We start from the raw sequence: 21,833 nt of genomic DNA on the forward strand, positions 1-21,833 counted from the left end.
TCAAAACTATGCTCATTGTCTTCTTTGACGTCAGAGGCATTGTCCACCATGAATTCTTACCTACCGGGACTACAGTGAACTCAACTTTCTACTTGGAAGTGCTCAAAAGACTGAAAAGGAAGGTCTCACCCTGCCGAAGCGACATCAAGGACACGTGGAAAGTTCATCACGACAACGCTCTGAGTCACAGCGCCTTCATTGTCAACGACTTCCTGGCCAGGACCAAGACCCCACTGGTTCCCCAGCCTCCCTACAGTCCTGACATGGCTCTCGCTGACTTTTTTTTTGTTTCCTCGGTTAAAAGGAGTTATGAAAAGAAAACATTGGGACACGATTTAAAGCATCCAGGCGCATGTTACGTCAGCTCTAAAGGACATTCCGGAAAAGGCATTCCAGGATGCCTTACAGGCATGGAAACACCGCCTCCAAAAGCGTGTCGACGCAAGAGGGTGCTATTTTGAAAATTTTTGATTATTTGTACGAATATATTCAATAAATGATTTTGTATGAATTTGGTAGCATTACTTATGGAACGCACCTTGTACTCCTGGCAAACTGGAAATTGCGTCGGAGGCTGTCATAATGAGCGCTAACAGCTTCTCATCAGTCTCAATGGGTGTTAAAATAGGAAACAGATTTCAGGTGGCTCTAGAAGAAAAAATAAGTGGGTATCCAGTGAGGGGAACGTGCAGGCCATGTTACCTACCCACCGTCCCCTACCCAGCTCTCACCAAAGGCTTCAACATACCCTCTCGTGTAAAGGAGTGTAAGGAGTAAAGCAAAAAGTAGACGGTTGGGGAAGTTATATTGAATCGTACATCTCTGCAAAAACCACTGGCAGATTCAGTTCTACGTGGAAAATCGTCTCGGTGAGGGGCGTGACTCCTGAAGGTGGTAGGGGTACAAATCATCTTGATGCCAGACACGTCAAATTGTGGAATTTCCCGTGCAAATCACCACGAGCTTGTTGAGGGCATATTTTCCAGCAGTGCTAACGCCTCCTCTTCAAACCCTGATGTTAAGGGGGGTAGGACGTCAGATATTTTTAAACGATTTTTCAAAGATATTTTCATTTGGGTGTGTTGTTTTGTGTTCGTTTGTGACATATTATCGTACAAGATGCCTAGAATTCGTTGCTACAACCGTAAGCAATGTCACCAGGGCAACAGATACACAGTAAAGGGTGCTGCAACAAATGTTACACCAGGGTCTCAAGACTGCAACCTGTCAGAGCCGCTAAACAAACCACCGCCGAGTGCTTCAAGAAGGAAACTTGTTTTTGGTGCTAATGAAAATGGAGGCTGTGAATCCGAAGGTTCGTGTAATATTATCGTTGATGTTAAAACACAGTCATAGACAATATTGAACACTTATGTGCAAGCGTTGCTTTGGTGTGCAGTGTGTTTCTGTGGTGGAAGACGAGAGTGCCAGGAAAGGCCTTGCTACGAACTTACCTGTGATATGCAGCAAATACAACGTTGGTGCGTCTTGCATGACATCTAAAATCGTAAACAAAGATTATGATGTGAATTTGAGGGTAGCATATGGCATGCGCTGTATTGGTAGGGGTCAGAAGGCAGCAAGAACACTTTGTGCAGTGATGAATCTTCCACCTCCTCCAGGAAAATTTGAGAGATGTTATGGCTTACTGCTTAGGGCTGTAAAAGAAGTTGCAGAATCATCAGTGAAAAGTGCTGCAGAAGAATCAATATCGAAAATGATGGTGACAGGGATGATGGTACCTGGTGAAAAAGGTTCAAAAATGTGCTCCATATGGAGCTTGTGCAGAAGTCAGAATGTGTGGAACATGTATAGAAAAGACTTGAACTAGATTTAGAAGTTTTTCAGGGAAAAAATTATTGATGGGAAGGGAATAAAAGGGAGAGGGCGACTGACATGCAGAAATTGACAAGCTACAGTCATATGGCTTGGCAATAACAATGTACACAGGGGACTTGAAAAATATGAAGCAAGCAGTTTGGGCCTTATACTTCCACAAAATGTCAACAGAGAATGACCCAATCCATAACTTGTGCCCAAAAGGAAGTGAATCATGATATGGCTACGAAAGGTCAATTGCTGATGGTGAAGAATATCATCACAGGAATTCTCTACCAACTGCTGTAATCGAAGCCATCAAGCCCGTATTCAGGGACCTTGCAAATTAAAACTTACTGAAGAAATGTCTCCATGGAGTTACCCAAAACCCAAGTGAAAGTTTTACCAATATGTATGGGAAATATTGCCAAAAACCTTTTTTGTGGGAAGGAATGCACTTGCTATTGGTGTTTACGATGCTCTTTCATGTTTTAATGATGGTGTGTAAAGCAGGAAGTATGTTTTAGGCAAAATGTGACTTAAGCTTGGAGTGAACTGCATCAAAGCTTTGTTATTTGATAGACAGAGAGCGTGTAGTGAAAGCAGATAAGTTATTTTTGAAGGTGAAAAAGTGAAGAAGAGTGTATCATAGGAATGTGAAAAATAAGAAAACTGATTTATAAAATGAAAAAGAATCTGCTTATGGCGCTGGACAGTTCTAAAAGAATGCCAAACACACGCAGAAACTTGAACGGCATTTTCCGAAAAACACAAATTTCTGTACATAGGTACATGTAACATCCAAAATACATATCATATTACTTTCAAACTTGGTATGCTTATTAAACACAAACTGCTTAATGCAAAACTCTAGATTTTTCCAAATATATTAAAAACTGTAGTAAAAATTGAGATAATTAACTATAAAATTTAAGTTTTTCCTAAACATGAAGTTTAAAACGTAACAGTTCATTCATTTTTTACTAAATTAAATAAATTCTAGAGTTTCATACACCTGTAAGTATGGTTTGTATGCTGTGTAAAATTCATCGAAGAATATCTTTTACTTATGAAGAAAAGTGTACCTATAGCAACAAATGCAGCCAATAGTAAGTGAAAAAATGATGAAATTTCACAACTAAAAAAAATTATTTTGCTGTGTTAATGAACTTTCACTGCTACGAGTGTGAATCCTGAATCCTTCTTGGTCATGCTGACAAAATTTTATGAATTTATTTGTAAAAGTATAGACAGTGGAAACTAAAATGTTCTGTGGTGCCTCTCCTGCTCCAAGTCGGTCCCTTCGACGTCCTAATCCCCTTAAATCTAGAAGGCCAGCCGAGCACATTCGAGGGAAGAGCAGGCGTAGCCACTAACATAGATGCCACTTTAGCAAACCGCATAGCAGCAGCTAAGATTAACAGTTGGCAAGTGCTCCAGTACCTAACATCAGGTGATTATAATGCAGTTGCCATCCAAGGGGGAAAGGACAATAACACTGGGAGCCAAGCAGAGAAAAACAGGATTGGCTTAGACAATGGGAAAACGGATTGGGATGGCTTAGTTACCTACCTTGCAGCATTTCCAGTGGAATCATTGCCGGTACCTGTAGACTTGGGTGCGCAGCTACTAACTGAGATACTGCAAAGAGCACAGGACATTTATATTGCTAAGAAAAGGGTAAACAGTCAGGCTAAAGTTCCTTGAACCAAGAACTTTGCACGCCTAGGCAAAGGGCTTTATCAAGAAGAAGGGCCTTTCAACGTGCTTTAGGGAAATCATAGGGAACTGCTAGGCTCCATGAATACAGGGCAACTAAGATGCGTCTGCTCTGTGATCGGTTGCAAGGAGCTCTCAGGTTTAAATCAGTGTCAGTATGGATTCAGAATAGGGGTTACTAGAGCTCTTCAGATTGTAGGGAATTCGACAAAGAAATATGGAGTCGCGCTCATGAAGGACATCGCAGGTGCATTCGACAGTCTTTGTTGGCGTGCAGTGTTCGCACGCCTTCGAAATCGCAGGGTCCCCAAATGTCTGTATAAGAGCTTTGTAAATTACTGTAGTGGACGTAGCATCCAGTGGCTTGCAGGCCAGAGCAAAGTGATAAAAACGTTACCAACAGCTGCCTTCAAGGCTCCATAAGTGGTCCACTGTTCTGGGATCTTAGTACTGAACCCGTATTACATCTCTTAAATGCTGCAGATGCTATTGAAGGCAGTGTCGCATACGCCGATGAAATCCTAGTTGTTGTTTGCCGACTACAGGGCGAGACTTGAGGAAAAGGCAAACGATATGCTTGCTCAGATGCAGCAATGGTGCAACAGCAACAAACTGACTATAGCTGTTCATAAAACCACATACATACTTCTGGAGGGAAGAGTTTCTCTTGGCAGAAATCTTTCTTTGAGGCTTGACGGAATACCTGTGAAACGCAGCACTGTTTGTAGATTTTGAGGCATTCTTCTACACGAGAAAAGAAACTTTCTAGAACACGTAAAATCTTTCACTCAGAAAGCGGCCAAAATTATGCATAAGATTGCTGGTACTGTCGACTATAAATAACGTGGTGCGGTCATATCACGAAACTATGATCAACGCCACTGTGGGCTTCGCTGCTAGCGTTTGGGTACATCGCCTTACACTAGGCAGCTACAAGACGATACTGTGACCATTTCAGTGGAGCGTACTTCTGAGGCTCACAAGTCCCTTACGCACTACCGCTGTAAAGGGTTTACTGGTGGCTCTCGGAATACGTCTGAGAGACGTCGTACATTACAGGGCAGCGCTGTATGGGTTTGGGCATGAGCAATATGATCGAGTGTACAACATCACAGGAACTCATATTACTGATAAAAGACATCTACGAGCCTGGAGGTTAGATGGATGGCAGTCTGACTGGGCCAAGATGGATGGTAGTCTGACTGTGACACCAGGAACACTGCAGAGCGTGTTTACAGCATATTCCCAAGCAGCAGGAACAGGCTCAAACTGCGAGGTATGGTGCACCTATTAACAGATCATGGTCCATATCCAAAACATCTACATCAAGTGGGATGTAGTAACAGACCAATCTGTGGATGTGAAGAGGAAGGTTCCGCTGATCGTGTCGTTCTCAGATCCCTCCTTTCTCAGGCAGAGAGAGACTGCAGACAATTAGACTGCGACCTGCAAACAATTTTAAGTGACCAAAACTTGTGGACTAAATTCAGTATGATAGCACATCGGATATTTAAAAGCCAGCTGCTTAATTTTCAATCTATAAGGCCAAGCGGGCACTCTGAGTAACAAATAATGTCAACAGGCCGCAAGAAGCCTCTTTTCAATTATAGATAATGACGGCACATATACATTTAATTAGAGCAAAATGTTCAAATGTGTGTGAATTCCTAAAGGACCAAACTGCTGAAATCATCGGTCCCTAGACGTACTCCCTAGTTAAACTAACTTAAACTAACTTGTGCTAAGAACAACACACACCCACATGCCCAAGGGAGGACTCGAATCTCTGGCGGGAGCGGCCGCGCAGTCTGTGACATGGTGCCTCGAACCGCGCGGCAGTTGAGGGAAACTTCAAATATGTTTCTTGTGTGTGTGTGTGTGTGTGTGTGTGTGTGAAAAAGAAAAATAAAAGAAGAAGAAAATAAAGAGTGCTATGGTCACCCACACGAGTATCCGTAGACTCGAGGATTGTCGAGGCACGTACAGAGCAGTGTGGGGGATGTAGAATAGTCTAGCAAGAATAAGTTTAGAAATAGGTGTAGCTCTAGTTAGTCGGCAAAACTCGAGTTCCTCCGAGGTTACCAATAACATACATAGGATAGGCAAAATAATATGAACACCTGTACATACTTGGGAATAATTGATTAATAAGGGGCTGGACCCCCATTTGCCGGTAATACAGCTGCGATTCTTCTTGGAATACTGACATATGGTGACTGTATAGCCTCCAATGAAACGTTATGCCACTCTTCGATCAGAACTTCTTCTAACTCCTGTAGTGACGTGGGAGGTGGAACTCTGCTCTGGAGGCTGTGCTCCAGTACTGCCCACAAGGATTCGGTAATGTTCAAGTCCAGGGACTGTGCTGGCCATGGAAGACGCTGCAGTTCAGTTGCGTACTACTCATACCACGATTGTATTGTCCTGGCTGTGTGAAGGGATGCATTATCGTCCTGAAATATGGCATCATTGTTGGGGAACAACATTTGAATCATGGGGTGCACCTGATCACCTAAAATGTTCACATAATCGTTGCTCTAACACGGCCTTTGAGAGTAATGATGGGACCAGCAGAATACCATGATATGGCTGCCCACACCATCACAGTTCCACCTCCATGCTCAATCGTTGCAATCAGGCAATAAGGGTGGTTGGCTTCTTTTGGCGTTCTCCAGACGTAAACCCGGCCCGACGTTGGAAATAATGAAAACGTTGACTCGTCGGACCATGTGACTTGTTTCCACTGATCAGCCGTCCACGGTTTATGCTGCTGACACCGTGTTTTACGCTTCTTTGCGTTGGCTGTCGTCACTAATGGTTTTGGTATAGCAGCTCGTCCGTGAACACTAGCTTTATGGAGTTCTCGGTGGACAGTGTCGATAGACATGAGGTCTCTAAGATGGCTATTGAGCGTTGCAATCACTTTAGCCGCGGTAGTTTTGTGTTGTTTCGACACAATTCATGTCAGATTACGACGATCTGTGTCATTTAGTTTTCATTTGCACCCACTATTACGTCTACAAAAATGGTTCAAATCACTCTGAGCTCTATGGGACTTAACATCTGAGGTCATCAGTCCCCTAGAACTTAGAACTACTTAAACCTAACTAACCTAAGGACACCACATACACCCATGCCCGAGGCAGGATTCGAAGCTGCGACCGTAGCGGTCGCGCGGTTCTGGACTGAAGGGCCTAGAACCGCTCGTCCACAGCGGCCGTCGTTACGTTTACACGATGATGTCTTTCTGTCTTTTGTGTAGGCTGTCATGACTGTTGAAACAGTTGCTCTTGAAACATTCAATAAGTTGGCTGTCTTGGTTACTGATGCTCCAGCTAATGGGGCCTCCACAATCTCCACTCTTTGGAACTCTGTTAGGTCTTTCATTGCACGTCGACCTCGGCCTCTGAGTGCAAATACAAAGTGTGCACCACTCGTAAACGACCTGCACTGGCGCTTAGTCCGTACTGAACACGCACAGTCCAGCGCGACACGTGCCTTACCTAGGCCGTTGACTGTCAAACACAACCATCCCATTACTACCACTGTTCAGATTAGTTTGCCTATCCCCTGAATCTAGTGATGTAAGATGGTAGTTATCCACCTGGGACTTGAGTGAATTCCATTTATTTTAAGTTACAATTTTTTAAAAACTGATTCTCATTTTTCAAATGTTCTGTTGTATATCTGCATTAATATTACCATTGGTTGCTGTTAACATGATTTACTACTACATACATAACATAAAGCACTGTATGTCATCATGATTAACGAATATGTACAACCTGTTTTGAGTTTAGAGATAACAGGTCTAAAATTCGTAGCAATAAATTGAATTGCAAACGTACGAACTGTGCGTTGACAACAGCGTCCGTCAGGGCTTCGCACCTGTAACACAAAATAAGTACATCGGGTTGGAAGTAGGGAGGGCTTAAATGCAAACGTGCCATTACGAGAACGTGCAAGTGGAAGACGTATCTCACCTGAACCAGTATCTCGTAGAGACCTTCGGACGGCAGTAAATGTGCGTGGATCTGGAACTCGACGGTTCGGGAATAGCTGGGCAGCGTGAGCATTTCCATCCGCCACCCTGTAAGCAATGTGCCAAACAGCTGGAAGTCGAAAGGTGCGAGATCTGGGCTGTAGGGTGGATGAGGAAGAACAGTCCAGTGAGGTTTTCTGAGCTCCTCTCGACTGTGCAAACTTGTATGAGGCCTTGCGCTGTCATGGAGGAGGAGAAGTTCCTTTTGCCTTTTTGTGGCGACAAACAGGATGAAGTCGTTTCTACAATTTCCTGAGGGTAGTGTAATAACTTCAGAGTTGATCGTTGCACCATGACAGAGGACATCAAACAAAACAACGCCTTCAGAGTCCTAGAAGAACGTCACTATGACTTAACTGGCTGACGGTGCGGCTTTGAACTTTTTCTTCAGAGGAGAGGTGGTGTGGCGTCACTCACGGATAGCTGTTTTGTTTCCGGGTCGAAGTGAGGAGCCTATTAGGTGCCGAGGAATCCAACAGCCACACACCTCTGAGCACCCCAACTGGTGGCCGAGAGAGTCGGCACTACCACCAAAGACGTGCAGTTGAATAGCGAGGTGTTTAATTATTGTGATCCGCCAATCACCTCTAATGAGAGCGTCCGCACGCTCCAACACTGCAGCAGTCACAGCTGTATGTGGCTGGCCGGCACGCGGAAGACCCGACAGGTTCGCGGGATCTTGTTGCGATAATGACGGACGCCACGCTCAACGACTCACCGTGCTTTGGTTCACTGCCAGGTTTCTGTAGACATGCTACCAGCGCATATGAATATCTGCGATGCTTTGGTTTCCCGCCAAGAGAAACTCAATGACAGCTCTCTGCCTGCTACGGGCCTCTGCTACAGACGTCGTTTTGAAGGCTACGTATAGCGCTGCCATCTATCGGAATTTTGTGAAACTTTAAGGGCTAGAGGGGGAATATTCCGAGACGTGCACGGTAAATTCCCCATTTTTTCAACCGAAGCTGCCCAAGAAAAGAAATCTGTTATGCTACTTATTGATAGCTATGTTTGTTGTTGTTGTTGTGGTCTTCAGTCCTGAGACTCGTTTGGTGCAACTCTCTGTGCTACTCTATCCTGTGCAAGGTTCTTCATCTCCCAGTACCTACTGCAACCTACATCCTTCTGAATCTGCTTAGTGTATTCATCTCTTGGTCTCCCTCTACGATTTTCACCCTCCACGCTGCCCTCCAATACTAAATTGGTCATCCCTTGATGCCTCAGAACATGTCCTACCAACCGATCTCTTCTTCTAGTCAAGTTGCGCCACAAATTTCTCTTCTCCCCAATTCTATTCAATACCTCCTCATTAGTTATGTGATCCACCCATCTAATCTTCAGTATTCTTCTGTAGCACCACATTTCGAAAGCTTCTATTATCTTTATGTCCAAACTATTTATCGCCCACGTTTCACTTCCATACATGGCTACACTTGTATGTAGGCTGTTTATGTTTTCTTATTGGCAACTTTACGTAGCGCTCTGTATGAAAATCACTGGCTATGCTGTGTGCAGTCTGTGGCTAGTTTGCATTGTTGTCTGCCATTGTAGTGTTGGGCAGCGGCAGCTGGATGTGAACAGCGCGTAGCGTTGCGCAGTTGGAGGTGAGCCGCCAGCAGTGGTGGATGTGGGGAGAGAAATGGCGGAGTTTTGAAATTTGTAAGACTGGATGTCATGAACTGCTATATATATTATGACTTTTGATGACTATTAAGGTAAATACGTTGTTTGTTCTCTATTAAAATCTTTCATTTGCTAACTATGCCTGTCAGTAGTTAGTGCCTTCCGTAGTTTGAATCTTTTATTTAGATGGCAGTAGTGGCGCTCGCGGTATTGCAGTAGTTCGAGTAACGAAGATTTTTGGTGAGGTAAGTGATTTGTGAAAGGTATAGGTTAATGTTAGTCAGGGCCACTCTTTTGTAGGGATTTTTGAAAGTCAGATTGCGTTGCGCTAAAAATATTGTGTGTCAGTTTAAGTACAGACTTATACAATTTTTCTAAGGGGACGTTTCACACTCCATAAAAATACTTTCAGAAACAAATTCCGGACACTTAAATCTATACTCGATGTTAACAAATTTGTCTCCTTCAGAAACGCTTTCCTTGCCATTGCCAGTCTACATTTTATATCTTCTCTACTTCGACCATCATCAGTTATTTTGCTCCCCAAATAGCAAAAGTCCTTTACAACTTTAAGTGTCTCATTTCCTAATCTAATTCCCTCAGCATCACCCGACATCATTCCATTATCCTCATTTTGCTTTTGTTGACGTTCATCTTATATCCTCCTTTCAAGACACACTCCACTTCCGTTCAACTGCTCTTCCAAGTCCGTTGCTGTCTCTGACAGAATTACAATGTCATCGGCGAACCTCAAAGTTTTTATTTCTTCCTGTGGATTTTAACACCTACTCCGAATTTTTCTTTTGTTTCGTTTACTGCTTACTCAATATACAGATTGAATAACATCGGGGAGAGGCTACAACCCTGTCTCACTCCCTTTCCAACCACTGCTTTCCTTTTATGTCCCTCGACTTTTATAACTGCCATCTGGTTTCTGTACAAATTGTAAATAGACTTTCACTGCCTGTATTTTACCCCTGCCACCTTTAGAATTTGAAAGAGAGTATTCCAGTCAACATTGTCAAAAGCTTTCTCTAAGTCTACAAATGCTAGAAACGTAGGTTTGCCTCTCCTTAATCTTTCTTCTAAGATAAGTCGTAGGGTCAGTATTGCCTCATCTGTTCCAACATTTCTACGGAATCCAAACTGATCTTCCCCGATGTCGGCTTCTACCAGTTTTTCCATTCGTCTGTAAAGAATTCGCGTTAGTATTTTGCAGCCGTGACTTATTAAACTGATAGTTCGATAATTTTCGCATCTGTCAACACCTGCTTTCTTTGGGATTGGAATTATTATGTTCCTCTTGAATTGGTAGCTATTCGTAAGATAAATATCAACAAATGTAAGAGAAACATTACCGATCTGTAAATTAAAGTAGGCGACGCTGACGTAATTACATTTGAAACTGAGACTCTAAAAGCAATAAATTATTTTCTCCTTTCGGGCAGCAAATTTACAAATGAACGCCGATGTAAAGAAGATTAATACGCAGGCTGACAAGGAAAAAAAAGTCTGCCTGGATAAGATAAATCTGTTGACGTCAACCAAACACGCGTTTAAGTGTAAGGATGCTTTTTCTGCGGTGTAGCTCGGTGCGAAAGTGAAACGCGGACAGTCAACAGTACCGGCAATATGAAAACGGAAGCTCTTCAAATGTGACGATACATAAGAATGATGGAGGTTACACGAATAGAAAGAGTACGTGATGACTAGGAAGTGTACCTAACTGAAGAGAAACCACCCTTACGGCACATGTTGGACAAAGGAAGCGACAGTTGATGGACACATCCTGATGTGTCGCGCAGTCATTAAATGCGTAACGTTGGGAAGTGTGGATGGAAAAAATTGTATGGCAGGTTCAAGTGGGTGTGGGCTGCAGCAGCAGAACGTGGGGTCTCCGGCTGCGTCAAGAACGTCGTCAGACTGACAACAGCGACAGCCCAAACATTACTAAACGGCATCCAGGTAGTTTGTTACCGATGTAGCCTGCCGTATTCTTGCTGGGACTTACAGAACACCACGAATGACTGAATGTGTCCATCTGGTTATTTAGCAAAAAGTTCATCTCGCTAGCTATTAGTGTCTCCCTCTCTCTCTCTCTTTTCAGTCGGCTTGCTGCTATCGACATTTCCTTCATTAGCATTTAATCTCTCTGTCTTATCACACTAATGATAGTGCCGAAGCCGTACTCTGGAGCGTAAATAAACACTTCTGATAATGTTACTTTGCATTGTATGAAAGTTCAAACTGATAAAATCCATTATCAACGAGAGCTCAGCACGCACGAATCGGTGAGAGCCTTGCGAGTGCGTTGCTAGCGTGGGCAGTCGGTACGGATCTTGGACCGGTGGCGTATGTGTCTGACGATTCCGCAGGTGTACCGCTGCCTGCCGCCCACGCGGTGAGTACACCCAACTTCTCTTCCACATCACACTGCACTGTACCCGCCCCTATGTTGTTGTATCTTTGATGGTTCCGCGTAGTTCGTCCTCATTTCCTCTCTTTTCTGTTTTGTGCCACTCCCTACACCTGCTCTCTTTCAGTCCGGTATTTATCAAACATTGTGGATACGTTTCTCTTCAGTTTGGCGCCGCGCGACCGCTACGGTCGCAGGTTCGAATCCTGCCTCGGGCATGGATGTGTGTGATGTCCTTAGGTTAGTTAGGTTCTAGGACATTGATGACCTCAGATGTTCAGTCCCATAGTGCTCAGAGCCATTTGGACCATTTGATATGTTTCTCTCATGTTGTTGTTGTTGTTGTCTTCAATCCGAAGACTGGGTTGAAGCAACTGTCCACGCCACTCTATCCTGTGCGAGTCTCCCCATCTCCAGATAACTACTGCGACCGACGTCCATTTGGAGCTGCTTACTGTGCACATACCTTGATCTGCCTCTACAATTTTTAACCCCCACTACGTCCCAGGATTTGAGGTGGTGTGATTGTGCCAGTGATTATGACTGAGATTGGGAGAGAGCGAGTGCAGACTGGTTCTTAATTGTTTTATCTCATTTCTACGTCCAACCACATTCGCTTCGACTAATTTTCGTATAACCTCGACATTGAGCGCTCTTAACTCACCCACCCATGCATCCACACACACACACACACACACACACACACACACACACACACACACACACTTCCCCGCCTCACTAAACTGACGATTCCTCGAGACTACCTCGCCATTGAGCGCCCGTGAGCATTGAACTAAACTCGATACCACAAGATGTGACCCATCAACCAGTCCGTTCCTATAGTCGAGTTTCACCATAAACCTTCCAACAGCTCACGCTTCGAAACCTTCTCTTCTCTTCTTGTCTGAACTTACAGTCCTCGTTCCACTTTCGTGCAGGGCCACACTGCCGGTAGGATTATGTGGTGATAGGATGCTCCAAAATCAGTTGAAATTAAATGGTTCTTCGTGCAGAAAGTGTAAAAAACGTGTAGTCAAAGGAATTCGGTGTATGAAGTGCAACTTCTGGTTACACGAGAAGTGCGCAAACGTGTGTCTGAAATTTATAAATGACGATATTCAGTGGACATGCATCCACTGTATAAGTGACGAAAATATGCAATTAACATCCGCACTATGATCTAAGGACGAAATTATTCGTCTTCTTCAGAGTGACATTGATGCTCTGAAAGCAGAACTGACGTTGCTAAAGCACGAAAATATTTCATTGAGACGTGAAAAGTGTTGTGTATGCGAAAAAACTCCAGTATTAGATGGACCTAATTCGTCAAATATGCGGAATGATACAACTGACAAATCACGAAAAAATTCAGCCGCCATTACGAAAGAAAAAGAAACTGAAGATACGGAAGAACCAAACAAATATAAGTGGACCAGAGTAACGTACAAAAAAGACAGAAATAAGCATTATAATAAGACAAAGTGAATTCTTTTTCATGGTTGACTCATTGTTGAAAAACACAGTCGATCCAAACTCCGAAATCGACGTTCGACGTGGAATCAGGACGCATCATTTGCATACTCACCTAAACAACGTCTTAAACTCAAGAGAGAAGGCAGCAGATAAGGATAGCAGAAACCCAAAAGGTGTTTTTATCAGTGTGGGAACAAATGCGCTTCGAAACAACAGCGAGGAAGAAAGTGTAAACCACACAAGGAACCTCATCCGAACGTCCAGAAGACTATTCGAATTCTAGAATAATAATAATAAGTGACATTGTGTACAGGAGACCGGTGAGTGACAGCTATGTGCACAGAATAAACGGCAATATGAGAGAACAGTGCAATAAACTAGGAGTCCCAACAAATTTCTAAGTGCAAAGTGTATTGCCAAAGATGGTCTACATCTGAATAGGAACTAAGCATAATTGCAGAATGTGGTGCCACACAACGTGGCACTACACGAAACTGGAGCTAATAGCATAGGCACATAGGGAACACACACGACACAGATCTGTAAGTCCACGGTATTGGTGATAAATTGAGAAAACCTTCCCGAAACACATGTGCTACAAAACGCCACTGTTTCCTGCGCAGTACCCCGACATCAATATGGGATATGATCACCATGCACACGTACACAGGCCGCACAACGAGTTGGCATACTCTGGATCATGTGGTCGAGCAGCTACTGGGGTGTGGCTTCCCATTCTTGCACCAGTGCCTGTCGGAGCTCCTGAAGTGTCCTAGGGGTTTGAAGACGTGCAGCGATACGTCGACCGAGAGCATCCCAGACGTGCTCGATGGAGTTTAGGTCCGGAGAACAGGCAGGCTACTCCATTCGCCTGATATCTTCTGTTTCAAAGTACTCCTCCACCATGGCAGCTCGGTGAGGCCGTGCTTTATCACCCATCAGGAGGAAGGTGGGACCCATTGCACCCCTGAAAAGGCGTACATACTGGTGCAAAATCACGTCCCGATAGACCTGACCTGTTACAGTTCCTCTGTCAAAGACCTGCAGGGGTGTACGTGCACCAATCATAATATCAACCCACACCATCAAACCACGACCTACATACACGCCCCTTTCAAGGACATTAAGGGGTGGTATCTGGTTCCTGGTTCACACCAGATGAAAACCCGGCGAGAATCACTGTTCAGATTATACCTGGACTCATCCATTAACATAACTTGGGACCACTGTTCCAATGACCATGTACTGTTTTCTTGACACCAGGCTTTACGGGCTCTCCTGTGACCAGGGGTCAGTGGAATGCACCTTGCAGGTCGCCAGGCGAATAAACCATATCTGTTCAGTTGTCTGTAGACTGTGTTTCTGGAGACAACTGTTCCAGTGGCTGTGGTAAGATCCCGAGCAGGGCTATCTCCAGTACTCCGTGGCCGTCTGCAGGCACTGATGGTGAGATATCGGTCTCCTTGTGGTGTTGTACACTGTGAACGTCCTATACTGTAGCGCCTGGACACGTTTTCTGTCTACTGGAGTCGTTGCCGTAATCTTGAGACCACACTTTGTGGCACACAGAGAGCCCATGCTATGACCTGCTGTGTTTGACCAGCCTCCAGTCGCCCTAGTATTCTACCCCTCATAGCGTCATCAATATGTGTTCTTTGAGCCATTCAACACTCAGGCACCATTAGCACGTCTGAAAACTTCTGCACAGTTACTCGCTGCACCGTACTCTAACATGCACTATCACACTTCTGCATATGTGGACTGCTGCCAGCGCCACCGCAGGTCAAATGCACCACATGGTCATACCCCGAGGTGATTTAAACCCGCAAACCGCCCACCAGAGCGTTGTTTCACCATGTATAAGCATTATCCTTAAATTACGAGCATGAGTGTAGAAGAATTGGAAATCATTCTGTTAGAATGTGCAAATATTAGAGTTGTTTGACTAAATGAGCATTGATTTGCTGAGGACACAATTAAAATTCTAAACAAAATAGGGAACTTCAGATTAGCAAGTAGCTTTTGCAGAAGAAACAAGTCACATGGAGGCTCATGTATACTTCTACATAGTGATGTACATTATGATACCAGAAGCTGTTTTAATTATTTAAATGAAGAATATGTGTTTGAGAGTTGTTGTGTAGAAATAGTGGACTCACTATCACATGTTATAATAATCTCAATATACAGAATTCCAGGGATGTCAACAACAGAACTATTCTTATCTAAGGTTCAAATTATGCTAGAAGACCTTTGTAGAGAAAAAAAGAAAAAAAATTATAATAGCTGCTGATTTTAATGCTGATATCACATGTGATAGTAGCCACACTTCAAGCTTCGCTGACTTAGTAAAGAAATATGGTTTCAAATTGAATTTCTTTGAATCTACCAGAGACAATGGGCAATCAGCAACATGTATTGACAATGTTCTAACTAATTATGTACATGAAGATGTGTATAAATTTTGTCTAGAGCTAGGTATTTCAGATCATTGTGCATTGTTCGTTGAGCTGCCACAGATGGACAGGAATATTTCAAGTGTGAGAACCCATATGAGCAGGAACTTTATCAAAGAAAACTTGCTAACATTTTGTGAGAAGCTAAAAGAGAAAACATGGCCTTTTGATCATTGTAGCTCAAGTGACAAAAACTTTGAGGAATTCCTAAATAGTTTTTTTGGAGTCTTTAATGAAACATTTCCACCTAGACTCTAGCGATAAAATAACAAATAAAGTAAAGTGGATTACCCAGGGCATCCAAATTCCCAGTGTAAGGAAAAGGTAACTGCACAGAGAACTAAAACATAATAAAGATATTTATTTCATTAAATATGTTAGACTCTATAAAACCATATTCAAAAGAGTTGCCAGGGCAGCAGAAACACTGGCAAATAACAGGCTAATTTTAAATCATAAAAATAAGACAAAGGCTGTGTGGTCAGTCATTAAATATGAGTTAGGTGTTAAAGCCTGTAACCAAGAAATTTCAAAAATTAACATTGAAGGAAATACTATTGTAAATCCAACTCATATACTAGAGCACTTTAATGAATTCTTTATAAATGTAGCAAAGTTGATGTAGATATAACAGATTATCACAACAAAGTAAATACCTTTGGCCTAGGCGAAAACTCTGAAAACTTTACAAAATTCTTAAAAGTTTCTGTAGAGGATGTAGAAAACGCTATTCTAACATTAAGAAACAAAAAATCTGCAGGTTGGGCTGGGATACCCATAAAACTAATTAAAGTGGTACACAATAGAATTGCACACCCACTAGCTCAAATAATAAACCAATGTTTTGAAGAGGGCTGTTTCCCAGAGGTACTGAAATATGCTGAAGTCACACCACTCTTCAGGAAGGGATCAAGAGAGATCATGGAAAATTATCGTCCTATCTCGATTCTCCCAGTCCTATCTAAAATATTTGGAAAACTTGCTGTTGCACAAATCCAAAACTTCATTGCAAAATATTATGTTATTCTAACCAATCAGTTTGGTTTTCAGCAGGGGAAAACTACCATAGACACATTGAGAAAAGAAGTACATCATTAGACAAGAGAAATAAGGTGGCAGGAATTTTCTGTGACCTCCGAAAGGCGTTTGATTCTGTAAACCATGCATTGCTTGTTTACATACTTGAAAAGTGTGGCATTAGTGGCAGTGCCCTACAACGGCTTAAATCCTACTTATCCAACAGAAAGCACAGAGTTAGCATCACTTCAAATGGAGCACAGTATTTTTCTGACTGGAAAAAAAAATCTCGGGGTGTTCTACAAGGCTCCGTATTAGGCCCAGTACTATTTCTCTTCTATGTTAATGATTTACCATTAAATATCAGCTCCCCATCAGTTCGGTCTTAGCTGAAGATCAGGATTCGGAAAAAATTCCCAAATCTGTGATCAGTACCCTCAGTACCTTAGAAACTTGGTTTCAGCTGTGGGTTGAATCTAAACATATCTAAGTCTGATGCAGTTCAAAACCAAACAGTCAAAATGTGAGCCGATTAAGATTGTACACAACAACCTAGGTATAGAAGAAGTAGACTCAGTCAAATTCTTAGGTTTAAATGAAGATAAGAATCTGAGCTGGAAGGCACACATTGAATACCTCGGAAACAAACTGAGCAGCTTTGCATTAGCAATGCAAATATTATCAACTGCAACTGACATGAACACACAAAAAGTAGCATATACAAGCTATTTCGAATCCATTATTAGGTGTGGCATTGTTTTCTGGATTAACTCGACAAACACAGTGCAGATACTAAAAATACAGAAAAAAAATCATTCGAAATATGTGCACTGCAAATCACAAAGAACCTTGTCGACCATTATTTAGGAAACTTAAAATATTAACTCTGCCATCCTTATCCATATATATGACATTATTATATTTTCTCCATTCATATGATACCAGAAACAAAGAAAATTTTATGCTCGTCACCCACCGCTTCAGACTGTATGCCGAGAGACCTCACTACATGGGAATGAAAATTTGTAATAAATTAAAAGGGAGCAAGTTGATGCAGATGAATTTAGTTCCACTTAAAAGAAAGCTATATGAAGTACTGACATCGAAGTGTTATTACTCAGTGGATGAATTCATGCAGAACAAACTGGAAATTTAAGCTGGATACAATATGTTACACATTTCAAGAAATATCCTTATTGTGTTATTATTTATTATAGTGCTATTATTTGTTAATGTAAAAATCATTGCAACTGCATTATAAATTTTTTGACATGTTTCCTGTACGCAAATTAAATGGATTGCAAATGTACATCACGAAATGAATAATACACAATTATCAATTCACAACACAAAATACTTCCATCACTTAAATTTATATTCAGCATTAACAACATTCTCTTTTTAATAAATTATTTTCCTCCTATTGCTAGTCTACATTCTATATTAACCCTTCTTCAGTCAGCATCAGTTATTTTGTTGCCGAGATAGCAAAACTCAAACAAATAGCTGGGTCTAAGTGTTCGTGGTGTTATGAAATGAAACGATCACATAAGTTCAGTCGTTGTTACATCAGGTAACAGAACTCGGTTCATTTGTACACTGCCTACACCACACCTGTCCGAAAACCTACAAAGAAGTGCAGCTCGTTTTGTACGGTCGCGGAATCGGAGAGAGACAGGGATATGATGTGCGAGTTGGGGTGGCAAGCATTAAAACAAAAGCGTTTTCCGATGCGATGAAATTTTTTCACGGAATTTCAATCACCAAATTTCTCCTCCGAATGTGAACATATTTTACTGTCACCAACCTGCACGGGGAGAAACGATCATCATAATAAAATATGAAGAGAGATTAATGTGCTAATTTTTCCTGCGCACTTTTCGAGAGTGGAACGGCAGAGAAACAGTGTGCAGGTGTTTCCATGAAACGTACTGCCACGGCCTCAAGCCTGAATTGCAGGGTATTTATTCATGTAGACGAAGATGTTGGGAAAATGCAGTCAGTGTGCAACGGAGATAGCGTACAAAGCACTCTTGCGACCCATCCTAGAGTACAGGGTTATTCTAAATGGTGAACCTATTTTCAAAAATTCGTATGTATTCGAGTACAAATCCAAAAAGAACACGCTTTATACCACTAGAAAAAGGAAGTTTAAAAGTTTTTGACGGGCAGCGGCGGGTGGGCGGTGATGGTTTCAGAAGCGGCCGGTAGAGTTCGCCGCGGCAATAGGGCCGTCATTCCCTTTCACAGGCAGTTGAGAGTGAGATGGTGACTGTGGAGCACAATGTTATTTGTGTTCTCGAGTACGCGAAAAGTGAGTAGCAAAGTGCACTGCAGCAGGCATTTCGTACCAAATTCGATATTCGACCACCAATTTAGAAAAGCATTAGCCGTTGGTTTAAGCAATTTAAACAGACTGGGAGTCTGTAAAGGAAAAATCACAGGCCGACCGCGTGTGTCAGAGAATGATGCCCGATGGATTCGAGAAAGTTTTGTGCGCAGTCCCAGTAAGTCTACCAATAGAGCCAGTCGAGAACTTAGAATACCCCAACCAACAGTATGGAATGTTATGAGACGGCGTTTGGTCTACAAGCCCTACAGATTACAAATTGTGCTGGCTCTCAACCCCAATGACAAAGAGAAGCGTCTCGCATTTTCTGGTTATGTGCTAGCAAAGATGGACGATGACGCGTTTCTACAGCGCGTAATTTTTAGCGATGAAGCGACGTTCCACCTTAGTGGAAAAGTCAACAGACACAATGTTCGCATATGGGGTTTGGAAAATCGACAACCACCATTGCAACATGAAAGATGAACGTGTTCTATACCCTATCCCATACAAAGGTTTATGGAACATTTCTCTATGTGGAAAGAACTGTAACGGGAATCACATACCTGGACATGTTGGAACAATGGCTGTTACCTCAAGTTATGGAAGATCCCCAGGACTTCATTTTCCAACAGGATGGAGCTCCGCCCCATTGGCTCCATAATGTACGAGGATTTTCCTCAGCACTGGATCGGTTGCAGGGGACTTGAGGACTTGGCTGTGCCCTTGTCGCTTTCGAGTTCTCCTGATCTCACACCCTGTGACTATTTCTTACGGGGTTACGTGAAGGAAGCTGTTTACGTCCCGCCTCTACTAACCACTCTGAACGATCTGCCGAATCAGATCACTGCTGCCGTGCAGTCAGTGACAGCAGATATGCTTTCGCGTGTGTGGGACGAGTTTGGCTACCGTGTCGATGGTTGCCGTGCAGCCAACGGTGGCCACATTGAACATTTATAACAGCTATCACATCTCTAATTATTAATTAATTATTAAAAACGAATTAATTATAAATTACTAAATTTATTAACTTGATATCTAACATTGTGGCAAAAAAACTCTGAAACTTGCTCTTTTCATTGGTATAAAACTTGTTCACTTTGGATTTGTACTTGAATAAAAACGAAATTTTGAAAATTGGTCCGTCATTTAGAATAACCCTGTATTTATCGCTCAAATCTGTGGGATCTGCGCCAGATAGGACGAAAGATACGTACAGAACTTTTAACGTAGGAGACATTCGTTAAATGCTCTGTGTGACCGTTACATCACACTCGTAAGCAAACGCAACCAATCAGAAAAGAGCAACGGACGCAGCCTGAACCAGTCAGTATCGAACGTTCTGGGTACAGCTCAGACAGCCGTGTTCAACAAGTACCAGAACTTGTTTCCGCACAGACGTTAGTAGGACCTTTTTTCCTAGTTTTGCCCAGTACTGTTTCCTGTAAGGATTCGAGACACTTTTAAACATCCTGTGCGCAACGTGCATGTAACAAACCTGTAACACTCAATTGGGGAACTGCCTATTAGTTTCACACCTGACTAATTCCCATCATTAAGAAGCACATGTAGCGTTCCGTCTGCTAGGAAGTCCTGAATCCAATCACAAAGCTAGTCCTATTATTTCTACATTTGCAAAGTTCGTATTTTATTCACTAAGAGAAAGTGCGGAATTGTATGGAACGAGTATTAACGTCCTGAAAGAAAAGTCGAAATAACGAATGGTGTGCGGCCGCTGTGGTATTTCTCAATGACACCCTTTGTTTCCTGTTAGATAGATAAGACTCAAACCATTTTACAGCATTGCCGGTGACACCATAATATTCTAATTTACTTAAGAAAATGCCGTGGTTCATACAGTCAAAGGCTTTTGACAGGTCACAGAAAATGCCCTAGACGTGATTCAACGTCAGTCTCTTCTCGTCCCTTTCTAAAACGACAGATGGAAGTCTGGATCACTCCTGGGGATGTGCTCGGACAGTCGAGGTGGTTAAGACGACCGCTTGCGATAGCAGAAAACCCAGACTCGAATCCAGTTTCAGCACAAATTTTCATGTGCCGCAAACAGCTGACGGCAATGCATAGTCACAGTATGGCATCTATTCTGTAATGTTTACCACAGCTGTGTCTGTTCCTTCAGACATGCATGCATGCCTGAGGGGCGTTGTATTCTGAAAATACCGACACTGCACAAGCACAATCACTGTAACCGCCAATCATCCAGGTAATTAAGTCTGTAGGAAGTCATCCCATATGGAAGGATGCAAATAGTCGGTTTAGTTGATAATGACAGAGCATACGGTGTTGTCTGTGGCAAACACATCTGTAGCAGTCAAAGGCTGAATCTACGTTGCTTAAGCGGTAATACTACGCCAATATAATAATCACTCGTTCTATGAAATTTATTGAACATTCTGTTCACATCTCTTCCACTGAATATTTCACCCCCTGTTCCCCAGAAGGAGTTTGCAACATTACCATGACTGAGTCCGTTGCCTGGGTGGCCTTTTGGCTGAACGTAATTCCAGCTGTAACAAAAGAGCTTCATGCCACCGTAGCACATATTTACTACTTTACTGTCGTATGGTGAACAGGTTTCTTGGATATAAATTTGCTCTAATTAAGTTTTAAATCTCTAGAGATTCTTGTTGTATTTACTGTGGGGGTTAAATTGAAACGCTTCGTCATGGACAGTAATTGATCTCTGGTTTTACACAATTTTAAATTTGCACTCAAAGTCTTCAAAGTCTCCATCATGGGATCTGTATACAGTTGCAATAAGCGCACGACAATTAGCTCAACAGCTGCGGTTTCAAAGACTGTTTCCTTTCTCAAATCAAGATGTGTTTAGATTACACGATATCTTACATTCTGCTTTTCAAAGATGGCTGTCCCTCCATTATAGTAAAACCTTTCTCGTCCCATCTGACATTGCGCTGC

General features: G+C 42.6%; 1 protein-coding gene across 1 annotated transcript in view; it reads left to right on the top strand.

The window, feature by feature from the left end:
• Positions 1-11,471: 11,471 nt before the first annotated feature.
• Positions 11,472-21,833, top strand: part of LOC126243623 (phytanoyl-CoA dioxygenase, peroxisomal-like) — a 119,219-nt gene continuing 108,857 nt past the window's right edge. The window contains exon 1 of the mRNA XM_049948176.1: positions 11,472-11,603. The gene's annotated coding sequence lies outside the window, so the exon portion shown is untranslated. The remainder of the gene's footprint in view (positions 11,604-21,833) is intronic.

The sequence above is a fragment of the Schistocerca nitens genome, chromosome 1, assembly GCF_023898315.1.
Source record: "Schistocerca nitens isolate TAMUIC-IGC-003100 chromosome 1, iqSchNite1.1, whole genome shotgun sequence".
Taxonomy (NCBI): domain Eukaryota; kingdom Metazoa; phylum Arthropoda; class Insecta; order Orthoptera; family Acrididae; genus Schistocerca; species Schistocerca nitens.